Source organism: Nipponia nippon, unplaced genomic scaffold (genome assembly GCF_047370975.1).
Source record: "Nipponia nippon isolate SJK-2023a ecotype South Korea unplaced genomic scaffold, ASM4737097v1 scaffold_4, whole genome shotgun sequence".
In the NCBI taxonomy this organism is placed as follows: Eukaryota; Metazoa; Chordata; class Aves; order Pelecaniformes; family Threskiornithidae; genus Nipponia; species Nipponia nippon.
The window spans coordinates 77,409,710-77,423,029 of record NW_028262358.1 but is presented as its reverse complement, the minus strand read 5'-3'; positions in this window follow the sequence as shown (position 1 = coordinate 77,423,029).

Below are 13,320 nucleotides of genomic sequence, written 5' to 3'. Positions count from 1 at the left end.
CATCTACCCCGTCTCGCACTAGGAAGACAAGGGTGACCCTGCACTGGCACGACTCTGGGCAAGCCACTTACAGAGTTACAAAGGCCCTGGATTAATTAGAAACTGGGTCTTTTAATGTAACTCCTTGCCCCGTCGCCGGCCTAGCAGACCTCATTGGCTCCCTGCCAAATAGTTCAAGCACCTATTAACCAAGGAAAAGGTAAAGAGCTTGGGTTGTAACATGCTGGATTTCAGCCCAGTGGTTTCAAATCTCCTAACCCGCAAGAGCAGCTTATCTCTGTTTGGAGGTCAAAGGCCTCAGCAAAGCCCTGTTAACAGGTGCACGCTGGCACAAACTCAAAGGTTTGGCTCTTCAGATTACAGTGATTCCTTGGTTTCTTACAAGTGGGGCAAAAAGGGCCACCGAAGTGGCCCGTGACACACTTGGGGCTGGCCTGAGTCTGCTTATGATAATTTATTTGGCAAAACGTGTCATCATGAGTGCTTCCTTAGCTCACAGGAGCCAGAACCAAATGCAAGTGTACAGCTTGGCTACCCTACTCTTCCAAAATTTAAAACCAAGACCCACAGTACTCCGTGTCTGTAGTCTCTACCTACCATAAGAAACAAATTCTGCCCCAGACACACCGCAGAGCAAAGCTCATCAGCTGTGTCAGATGTTTCCCAGTGACTGGGCTGAAGGAAACGGGAATGTTTGTCTCAGACGCGAGGCATGGGGACAGTCCAGAGAGCGGCCATGACTGCTTCTGTCCCAGATGGGGGCTGGGTGCAATGGGAGCTGCCTTCCCATGCCCAGCCTGAAACCTTGAACCGTGAGTCTCCCCACGTGCCTCCTCCGAGGCAGCTTGACAGCAGCCCTGCTCTCTGCCAGAGTGTTCCTGCATTAGACCAGACAAAACGTGGGCTCATCTCTCCTTTCAATAGGATATTTGGGATGAAATAAAGGTAATGTTTTTAAACGCAAGGCTGCTTTCCAGCATGACTAAACCTGAGCTGTTCCTGTTCCTGTTTAAGAAGAGACAACAGTGCAAACTTTCCCATATTCACTTACTCCCATGTTAGATCTGGGCTGAGATATGTACAAAGCAATGTATTTATGCCCTAGATTCCACTGCTGATACTGCCAACAAAAGCTAAATTACAATGATTTTCCTGTAGTCAGGTTGCTAGTCCAACAAGTTTTGGAAGGAGGGAAATATATTACACACATCCTCCAAGTCCCCTCCTAAGCACTGTCAGGCTATAATTTTAGCTTACTCTTATTACTGATCATGTATAATTGATGTTGAGCCATCCTTTAGCCGTCAAGAAAGTTACATTATCTAAGTTGTTGCATCACTTTCACTAACTCATCTTGTCCAAAGTTTTTAGTATTTCTTGACTGAAAAGGCAGAACAGCAACAAAAGTTCATAAAATATATACCAACTCATTTATCAAATCCAAACCTTTTCATTTGACCCAATTAAGTTTCACTTGTAGGCTAAACCACATGATTTCAGGAAAAGAAATTGCAGCGTAGCTTGCAGTATTTGCTGTTGTGATTTCAGAAGCAGTTGGCATTGGCTTGAAGAGCGCAGTTTCGTGTGTACTAATAACATTTAACAAAGGACTTCTGCATCTTTGCTGACTGAAGAAGTAGGACCATTCGTAGTGTATAATTAAGCTGTTGAGTTTCCGTTGTTTTGAATGTGACCTACCTTTTTTCCTCTTTACTCAGCTATGGCTGAAGCTAATATCTGTTCATCAAAATCCTTCTGTTTTGAATCAACGTGTCTCCATCTATGCAAATCTGAGAGGGGAAATGTTCACAACGCAGTTCATATTCCTGATAGCTGAAACATTCCCGTGGAACATCTTTGCCACATTCACGTTTTACGGCCATTTCTCTGAAGTCAACTTCTACAGGTTTTCACACAGAAAATTTTCATCAGCCTCATTTCCTCCAGCTTTAGCAGCAAAACATTATCATCAGCTCGCAATAGGCAAGAACCTTGCAAAGTGGCACCTTAAAGACAAAAACTTGATAAAAAGGCTGTCTTGGCACGGTGTGAAGATTTTCCACATCAGCAGCTTCCTGCATTCTCTTCCGTTGATTTCCTTCAAATCAGCCTTTCTTTCTTTTTAAAAAAAGAACAAGCATTGGTGCTTGTTTTAGCTCTGATTCATAACAACTGAAGATTTCAACAACACGCTGCGGCAAATAGTATTCTGCTGATCTTACGGAAGGAAAAAGACCAGTTAGACCCAACTTTCTCATTCATTCATTGCTGCAAGTCCCTGCGTCTAATGGATGTTCTCTTCAGGGCAGGGGGAGCAGTTTTGCTTCGCTGGTAAGATTGCTTGAGAGTTTTGATGGGAAAAAGGCCTTTCCTTGGTGTTCGTACTGTGGCTTTTATGCTGCGAGACATAAAACAACTGCGAAATTCAGCATCTGTTGAATTCCGCCTGTGTGGACAGGGAGGCATTTCGCTGTTCTGGAACTGGGGTTTGCAATATTGTTTACAAGGACGGCAAAATCCCCAGCTTTCATTTACAAAATGATCCACAAATACAGACAAAAGCCACAAAGGAGACTCAGCGGTCACTTTTGTATCTTAAACAAGATGGCCAAATGAAAATAAACAGCTTGTTGATTTAAAGGAGTGCTGTGAGAACTCCTCTGCGGTAGCACAACGCATTTTACCTTCTGGACAACTGCAGAAAATTAACAATTCGCTTGTTTAATGCTGGATTTCTATACCTAGATATCTGCTGGTTCCCATTTCCCATAAGCACAGGATAATACTGAGGATAACATAAATTTCACACTACCATAATAACAGAAAACAGCAGTCAAAAAGAGGGCAGCACAGAAAGGTGTACTGTAATCAGCAGCTGTCTTCTGAGGTTGGCATATCTAGCCGTTTCCTCATGTTTTATTTCTTAATTTTTCAATTTTAACATCCCATTATTTTCACAGAGCTGCTAAATCAAAAAATTTGGAGAGGAACAGACCAAATCCAAGTAACTTCTTACACGCAGAAGCATCACAGAATGCTGCGATCCCAGAATGTGTTTAGGAAACTCAACAGCTGGGGAAAGTTTCTGCTATGTGGGGGTTGTGCCTGGGATTAGGCACTGAGGCACAGCCTTTGGAAAGGACATTGCTCAAAAGGTACAAACCAACCCTGGCGTAAAGGAACCTTGCTGGTCTGGACAAACCCTGAATCATCACAGCTCATGCAAAAACCAAGCATTAAAAGTAAGAGCACTCTGAATTAATTCTCAACAAGTGCCATCACAGATCAGATTCACACCTTCCCTGGAAGCTGACATTTGGAATTTACATTTATCCCTCCACTGATTCTGTGGAAATAATGAAAAACACCAAAATGAAACTCAGGAATCAACCCAGATCCTCTTTGCACTCCAACAAGGCATATCCTAAACCCTGGGTGGTGGGAGAGGGAAGCAGTGCTGTCTTTTCCTTGCTCAGATAGCAACACCCCAAAGCATACTGAAAGCAATTATTTCCATCTGCCACACACAACCGAGAAACCTGAAAATTGTTCTGCTATTAGAAATCTAATACACCCGTGAGTAACCAGAAGCAAGCTACTGCTTTCTTTTGCGAGTGGTCACAATGTTCTGGAGGTGCCGCAAGTGCAGTTCACTGTTCTGCTAGGCCTGGTAGGGTGGATGTTTAGTACTGGTCTCCAGACTGAGTAGTGTATCAAGCAGCAGGTGGAAGAGAACAGAAGAACATAAAATGCTGATCCACTGAAGAAATTACTCTTTCCTTTCGGTCTGCATTGAAAAGACGAGTCAATTTTTCCCCTTCTTTTGAGGAAAAGCTGGTAATGACCCAATTAACTACTTGCAGAAAGACAACTGCTTTGAGATTATCAAGTTCTTTGTGCAAACAGCCACCGTTTGTAATGAAAAGTAATTTCAGGATAAATGTGTAGGACTTCAGCAGGTACAAACATCAGTTTAAGTAGTGCAGTTGCCATAGTTCAGCCCATAGAATGCCCAGATATTTAGCTGGTCCCTGATATTGAGATTATTGACCACTATCAATGAGAGCGGAGATGTCACTCCATCAATGCACCAGCACTGCCCCTCATTCCTATACATCTGACTTTTAAGCTGCTGCATCCACATGTCTGCACCATCCACCCCAATTTCCAACAGAAGCACAGCGCTGGGTGGGGAGGAGAAGGGAAAGGCAAACTAGCTGCCAGCATCATTTCTGTAGCCATTTAAGCCCTGCCTATTTGTTAAAACAAGGACCAGTCCAGTCTCTTCATGCAAAACGCTCCAGGAAGAGCAAAGCATTATTGTCTGAAGGCACAACTTAACCTTTGAACAGCCTGCCAGTTTTCTTCTTAACCATGAATATAGGACTATATAGACCCATCTCTATCTTCCATAGCTTGGTGAATAGCTATGAATGTTGTATCTATCTTGATCAAAAGGACAAGGACAGCTAAGCAGATTCCCAATCATTATAAACTATTGAGAAGTAAGCATGCTAAAGAGGGAAAGAAACGACCTTTCTTCAAATGACATGGATGAAGTCTGGTACCTGGCACTCTATGCCCAGGCATAGACTCTGGATGCACCCAAATTGTCAGTCACCCAAGCTGCATGGTGTGACCAGCCAGTCCTCAGCAGTTAAGACTCAGTCCCATGTACAGAAGACGAGCTCAGATTGAGTTACCTGGCAAAGAGCGAGTTGCTGGTTTAGCAGGACTAGGAAAATTTAACTAAAAGATGAGATCACACACTTTCTTTTTAAGAGAAGAGTCTCAGTAGCAAATGCATAAAGCAAAGCTCTCATGTTTGCTAGAAAAGAGATTTCAACTGATGAAAAATCTGCAGTTACTGAACTTGTCACAGTATTCCCCATGAATTTCTCAATAACTGAGAAGTGGACTGGTTAGAAGCAGACAGGCTAGGCAGCCACTCTCCCATTGTTAAAGTAATTGGGATGTCTCAAGATTCTCAATTAAGATAACAAACTAACTCTTGTGGTCTGATCTTGTTGAAATATTTTGGATATTCTCTGTGTCTGACAGTCCAAGGAATTCTATTATTTTGTTTGACAAAAGAGGCAAAACCAGTAGATCTGCATGATGAATCCCCACATAATGATCCTCTGAGTGAGGTCAAAGAGAAGCTCTGTCTCAGACTGCAATATTCATCCCCCCCTTCTTATTTATTGGGAGCTGCATTTGCCAGACACAATATTTTCCAGAAGGAAAAGTAAGATCCAGAATCTAAAATACTAGGAATGCTGCCTCCCCCTAACCATACATACTAACCTCAGCCTTATCAAAGCAGTCAAGAGAATCTGAGGGTGCTCCATTGCATTGGTTCAAATTAAACAAGCCAAGCAAAAGATTTTTAAAATTTTATTTATGAGATGTGAAAAAGTTGCCTTCTACTCTCCAAACCATAGTGCTAAATACCAAAGACACTGTGAAAGGGGCGCCTCTATTATTCAAGAAATATTTGTGTGCTTTTGGTAGATTAATTGCATTTAACATTTTGGTTAAACACACAAACAAGCACAGCTTTTTGTTGTTGCTTCAAATGAAGCCAGAAAGAGAACAAAAGGCATTCAACTGAACCAATTTAGGTTTATAAACATATTAATTTTAAGAGCGCTATGAGTACACTTAAAATGAATTTAAAGCAGTCAACCTTTGCAGTACGATGCCCAGTTTCACTGTATCCAAATAATCCACAAATCCAGATGCAAGTTGTCACCGACACGTCTTTGGAGAGCTTGCGAAGTTAAAAGTCAATGTTTCCTATTAATTAATAATTGTTTTCAGCTGTTTTGGCAAGTGATTAAAACAAAGTGTCTGCCTTTAATGTTACAATATAAAAGTTTTTCTTCTTTAGAGGCCTAAGCGCCAAGCGGGAATTACCTCATTTGCAGGAAGGTGTCACATGTGATTGCCTGGAACACGTGTAAGCAAATAAGATGAACAGATATTTTACCTGCCGGTGCAATGATTTCCATACTGCATCCATTAAAATTACCCACCGAGCAGTTTCAGAGGAACAGCAGCTGAGATAGATAATTAAAACAATACTTCTCATGTTAATGGAGTACCAGGCTATGAAAGAGTCATCCCATAAAGAAACCGTACGGGCTGTGCATCATTTACCAAACTGTGCCATCTTGTGAATTCAGTAACACACGCCCTTCAAACGTTGCACTGCAAAGCATGATAGCACCTGTCCCTTCTGAGCTCCAAACCATTACCAAGATATTACTGACAGGCTCAGCTTGACATATCAGCGGATGGTTCAACACAACCGCAGTTCCGACCAGCACCTGCTCCACAGCAGGATTAAACTTGGCTTTGAGAAGGACTTTCTGCCATAAGTAGCCTTCTAAACATCGTCCTTTATTTCCAAACTTCTACCAATTCATTCCCCCAGTAAAACTGAAATAACAGTTCTCCTTGCAGCCAAATTTCCACATCCCTGCAGAGGAAGGGCAGCAGATTTCACAGCGCAAGCTGAGAAACTCTGCTTGCAAAGTGGAAGGTACTAACATTAACATAAGCAGCAGTAAGATCCCTCGTTATCTTCCCTATCTGAACGCCGGACAACTCACTGAGAAACCTTTCTCTTCTGCTGCATCGAGAAGCTTGTGAAGTGATGAAAAGTGCAGGATTTGAGCTCCTCTCTTTCTGGTACATCACGGGAGTTGCTGCTAGCTCCTCCGAGCTCTTGGCTTCTGCCTCTAGTTTTAAAAACTTTTAAGATGTTCTTCGTTTGTTGAGGTAGGATTTTTTTTTTAGACTAAACAGCACGCTTTATCTCTGCAAGGCAATGAATCCAGGTAACGCTGCAGACTGTGCTGAGCAAGCAACAACACGGCCCTGCTCGGGGAGTGTATTAGTGACAGAGTTCAGAAAAAACAGGCTCAGGTTTAGGTCAGCCCTCATTATGGGCAAGGGGATTTTTCCACCGGTACAACACCCTTACAACACGATCCGAATGGCAGAGGGGTACTTCGGCGCTCCAGGCAAACAGTGACCCACCAAAACATTCAGCAGAAAGACAGCACAAACAGGAGCATTCTCTTGTTCCTGTGGTCCTATTTGCCATTGCAAAATAAACTCAAATAATTCTCAAGAAATTTCCAGCCACACCATTCACATTTAATCGGGTCTCATTGCACAGTGAAATTAAATAAAAATCCCGGCCACTGATTTGCTTCAAATAATTAGCACCAATGCTAGTCAACGAAATGATCCCTGTCCTAAGGTTACTTCAAATCCCTGAAAACTCCGTTTGATATAAATAACAACATCACTCAGAAGAAATCATGCAGGTAAAGATGAACACTCAGATCCATTACTATTGGGTCAAGATGCATGTGCAGTTACAGTGCATCTGGCAAATCCACGGTATTATTCATCCTCACCTTCTCCCTCCCCAGCCAATGCCAGAGAAAGCACCCTGCTGCTCTCAGAGACACAAGCAACCTGTTTACCCTGGGACAACAGGAGGTAAAAGTTCCCTATCTCGAGGCAGCTCTGAAAAGCTCACGCCCTTGTTTATTATGTGGCAATGGCGGCAGATGCCCATACGTTAAGATGTTAAGGATCTTCTCCTTTACTGATGGTATCCGCATCCATTTCAGCTCAGCGCCTCGCAACCCATTAGGATCAAAGCAGAACACCTAAATATGTTACAGTTCATTTCAAGTATGTATTATATTAAAGATGAAGTATGCGGTTTTATCCCATCCAGACAATACCTTGCAGCAAAGATCTGCTTGATGATCCCGCACATTCAATGCCTTTGATTATTTCAGCATCTTCTAATGATGAAGAATAAACTCCCTTTAAAAAATAAACACTTTTTTTCTTGAACTCTCAAGCCTCCTGATACCATCAAATGGTGTTTCGGAATAGGAGCCGCATGTGGTTTTGAAGCACTGTTAATTGCCTGCAGTGACACAAGCAAGAATTGACTTGGGTGCGGGCAGGGGGAGGGGAGTTTTGCAATAGGCCTCTTCCATACGCCATCACACGATCTCGATTAGGTTTGCTTTTTGAAAGTATTCAGAAAGCTGATTACACAGAGACAGCAAAACGAGTGTGAATGAAAGTAGGCATCAGCCTTTGTTCAAAGCATGCAACAAAACCAGGAAGGGCTGCATTATGGAAAATTGTGGCATCTAGTTTGGGGAAGGAGGGAGGGAAGAGTGCAAGCAGGTAGGCTTCAGAGAACTGAAATATTTTCCCCTGTGCCCCCAAAAGACACTGAGCCCAGCATGACTTATGGAGGCCAGGGAGGATACAACTCCTGCTGTACCTCTCCGAGGAAGCCAATTGCACCAGAACCCTTGAATGCATTCAAGTTTCAGTAAGAGAGAAAATAAAGACCAAATAGTTGCTCTTATTGGCATATTAATTAAAACCACACAATATATTTCAAGGAAATTGTAAGCTGACCCTTCAGGATTGTGCCCTCTTACCATCGAAATAATTGCATGCACAACCAGAAGTAGGACATCACTAATTTCACTAAAAACTGACATTGTGATTTCTTAGTGAAGGACATTCGAGCAATAAATTAAGCTGATTTTTTTTTTTATTGCCATTATGGCTATTGTTCCAGTGATTTCCTCAACAGCTGTCAAGTATAAATTTATATACAATAAAACAAAACTGGACGGTTTCCGTAAGGGAGTAGATCCCCCAAATTGGCAGAGAAACTGCCTGGGTGGTTCAGCAAAAACAGGCCTCAGCAGAAAGGTAGAAGTCCTTGTGTGTCTTCCCATCGAAGGTGTCAAGATGTAAAGGGCAGAAACGCTAATGACTAAAACCGACGTGTGCTCTTTCTACTGTCTATACAGCCTGTTTATGAATATTGACATATTTTTCTACAACTAAACCCAATATAATGGAATCTTATTCTGACTGGAAAATGAAACAGAAAAGGCTTGTGACCAAAACTGGGTTTGGTATTTATTACGCATGTTGAAAATGTATTCTGCTGTTCTGTATGAAACATTCATAACAGTATAAAGCAAAACTTCCCTGAAACAGTAATTTTCATGACACAAAGGTTCTCCAGAGACTCCACCATCCATTCCCTGAATAAAAAAGAAATGCTGATGATTCGTTTTTCCACAACACAACGTATTAAAACAGCAGCAAGAAGTGCCTGTGCAAACCGCGTCTCCATTTTATGCAGGACCTCCCCATTCCTCGCAGTTGAACGAGGCCCAGGTCTAGGATCTGCTGCAGAGGAAGAAGCTCCGAAAGAATTTTGGTAAATAAAGGCCTTCTTAAGTAAGTAATGTGCTGAAACGACGAAGTGAAATACACCCTCTCACACGTACTGCTCGCTCTGAGAAGGCGGCTATGGCAGACGGTGACACCAGAGGTGCCAGACATTTCGCTTGACAGGTGAAAGCCGGCGCACCACCGCATTTATGGAAGGGATGGAAAGGAAAGCGCGCAATGGGAGCTGTAAGATGATGAGTGAACGAGAAACCCGGGTGAGGTCAAGAATCCAGCTCTGTCATTTCACTCCCCACGAAGTATTTTTCTCTCGAGCCCCACCTTCACTGTTTTTAAATTCTTCTCATTTCCCTCTCCCCTCCTCCGCACACCTTTCTCTCACTGTTTTCCTACAGGGCTACCCAGTTTGTGGTAACAGCCGGCACGAACGAACTCACGCCTCAGATGTGGAAGGAGAAGCTGTGCGAGAAGGGTCACGGAGTGCTCCAGAGATCGGGGTTTTAGTCACGCTCGCTGCACAGCTGCCGATAGCAAGCCTGCAAGGGAGAGATGGGCGCTTGAGAGCGAGGGGCAGGTTCAACCTCGTCCCTAGTCGGCTGCTGAGCTAAGTCAAGGATTAGCTTCAAAAAAGAGAAGCTGCAAATGAGAGTTTGCGAGTAAGGGACAGAACTTGTCTGATAAAGTCGTCGCAGTGGAAACAGTGAACAAGCCGTATAACTTCCTGGGCCATGCCGGCACTTCAGAGCGCGAGGGCCACTCCCACGGCCTGGTCTCTCTGCCTCCCATCTGCCTTGTACAGACTTGGATAAACTTTAAAAGGAAGGAACACCAGCTTATTTCACTAATGTTGAACTGTGGGAAAAAAAAAATCCAGTGAGGGCATGTGTACATACGACTGATGGAAATCAAACCTCTGAAGTGCAGATTATTTTAATTATAGCTAGAAGAGCGCGTAAGGTGCAAGTTTCCATTCTGATCTTTAGTTCTGTAGCAAGGAAAACGCTTGTGAGTGCCTCTGCCTAGCTGGAAGAACTACAACTTGCCTCTTTTATGGCAGTTGGGACACTACTAACCCTAAGCAACAAAATCTCAATATACACAAGGAAAAATTATATACCTGTCTGTATGAAGTAAGACATCATCAGCTTTCTCATGCGCACCCTTTCTGCATGCCTTTCAACCAAAACAGGTGAAGTTTTTGCCAGTGTTTACATAATTAATTACAAAGCGAACAAAAACGCACTGTTTCTCTCCTAGAATTACCTCCTGTATATGATTAAGGACAACTAAAAGGGGCAGACGGGGTGGAGGGAAAGGTTTAGTGAACAACGCTATTGATTCCCCCCCCCCCCCCCCCCGCCTGGTTTTCTTTGAAGGAGGACCTAACTTCTCGAAGCTTAAGACGTGCATGCAAACTTGCAAAATGCATTTGACAAAGTCGAGCAAGCGATCCTCCAAATTCTGGCAGATGCAAACTATTATCACATAACAGCTTTACCCTTTCCGCGGTACAGTACTCCCGATTACCGTGAACGCTAAGATGAAAATATAATGTGTATTAGTAACTAGATCACACATTTGTTCCCACAACATATTCATTTTATTGTATCTGTTGACCTATATTGGTGAAAAGATGCAAGGATTAAGGCTTTAAACATTTTCAGTGGAAAGTGTTATTTTAACATCTGACGCATTTTGGCAGTTTCAAGTGCAGTAAAGTCAAGCTCCTCCAACCCTAACATGGAGTGTGACTGCCTCTCTTTCTACCCTGGGTGGTTTTAATCCACGTAAATACTATTAAAACCCTGTGGAAAACCATACCTTTAAACTTTATATAATTGCTAGTTATTTCATACATATAAAAACCTGAACTACACAAAACTCCTCTTCATGTACCTGTTTGCATAGCTGTATTTGAAAGAAGTTTTGTATTCTTTTGTGTTCTTTAATCTATTGTTTAGAGAAACTGGTGTTTCATTTCACAGTTAAAAGAACTTAATTACTTGAATCGTGGAGACATGAAAGGCAAGGGAAGGAAAGAAAACATCTCTCTCATTTTAAACTGTTCTTCCACAAGCTAATTTGATAGCATAACTTGAAAGTACAGAAATCTGAAATCTACTTCTGAGCATTTGAAACTTCACATCTTTTTACCTCTCTCTCAAGAGATATTACTCAGGTTTAGTGTGACATTTTGAAATGTCACCATCCCTGTCTCAAAACCAGAGGTTTTAACACAGAATAGACACCTACCCGCTTTAGTTCAGAAATCCATTCTATATGTGATGTGATATTCTAAGAACCTCTGTGCATACCGTTTCTTATCCTAAGGAAAGAAAAAAAAAAAAATCACTTCAGGAATCTCTTTCCTGTCCAAATAAACCGGGACTGCTGAAATCAATGGCTAAAGTCACTTTCCAGAAGCCTTATTCTGATACAGGCACAACTTTTGAATAAAAAATATTTGGGGGGGGGGGGATATTTTCCCCTGAAATACACTTTTGCCATGTCAAGAAAATAACATTATTTTTTTAGTAAAGACAGAGTAATTTTGTTTTTGCTGGAAGGCTGAAGTCGGAAAAAGTGGTATACTTGCCAGAGATCCACGCAAACTTCACATTTCATCCATTTGCAGCACCAGAACAACGGCACTCACAGGAGACCTCACGATCCCTAACGCTGTTCTCTTTCTGGCATAATCTGATAATCATCAATATTAATATTAGACATAGAAGTATGCAATCAGTTTTAACACCTACATATGGTAGCATATGAATAAATACATTCTGTAAGCTACTGCTAAATTTGCAAGCAAACGAACATCTAGGTTCTTTGGAGAGTTTAAAATCATTACATGTAAAAATATTCAATTTAAAAAGTACCTACGAAAGGGATTAATCTATTCGTTTCTTGTCTAGCCCCTCGATTCGGTAAATTATCACTGGCAAGCTGTGACGTTTGCTTAAAACATTCTCTAAAGTGAAGACTCATGTTTTAGCCCTAGAAGTCTTCTAAGAGTGTGCTAATACACTTGTACAGCCAAGATGCAGATTTTCCTAAATATTGAAACTGAAAATAACACCAGCTATTGTCAGTGCCATAAACATGGGAGTTGTCACTCAGACATCATTCACCATATAAGGAAATTAAAAAAAAAAGGCATAATTATTATGCAGGATATAAATAATACTGGAAGCGATGATCAAGAGTCTTCATCAGCTCACAGGTATCAGGCTGTCAGAGCAAAACACACAGGAACACAGAACTGAAAGGACTTTCCCAGTCACTGAGTCCAATGACTGCTATCACAGGCAACCAGCTCTCATCCTTTTCATAACTTAACCTTCACATGGGCTTGCTCCATAGATCCCAAAACTCTTAGTGAAAAAGTAACTCTGTTTGAAGTAGCGCCTTTCCATACATTTATTAATGGCTAATTCACACTGCGTGTTCCTGTGCCTGATCTGTCTGTAAGATTTAACATTTTTTCACATTCCTGCAAGATTTCCCAATCACACCGGTATGTATTCCCAGCAGTACTTATATTTCTGCCACTAAGGCAGCACAGTCCCCATACCAGCCCAAATCTCTCCTTTCCGCACAGGGGTAGTCAGAACCCCCCACAATATTCCATGGGAGAACCCCTGCCCCCGCAGGCAAACAATTCCCACCCCTTTTCTGAATTTTCTGTACCTAATGGGAACTGAGGATTACAGGTGCTTTAGCAGCGTAATTGTACGAGCTCTACTCATTTCCCAGCAGAAATCCTTCTCCTTAGTCCCTACGCCTACTTTGTATATTCAGTACAACTTCTTTTCCCATTTTCCATTTTCCAGGGTTACAAGGCCTTCAGATGTCATGTTCACATTCTTCCCAGTAGTGGCAATGTCATCTGGCTTTTTACAAGTACAAATTTATTTTCTTTAGTGTGCTCCTTTTTTTTTTTTTTCCCCAAAGAACCAATGGAAATTAATTTAAAGCTAAAATAACCAATGTCTAGCTCTTAATGAAAAGGCATCGCCTTGTGTGCTGACTGACAGTAGGCTGAGTGACAGC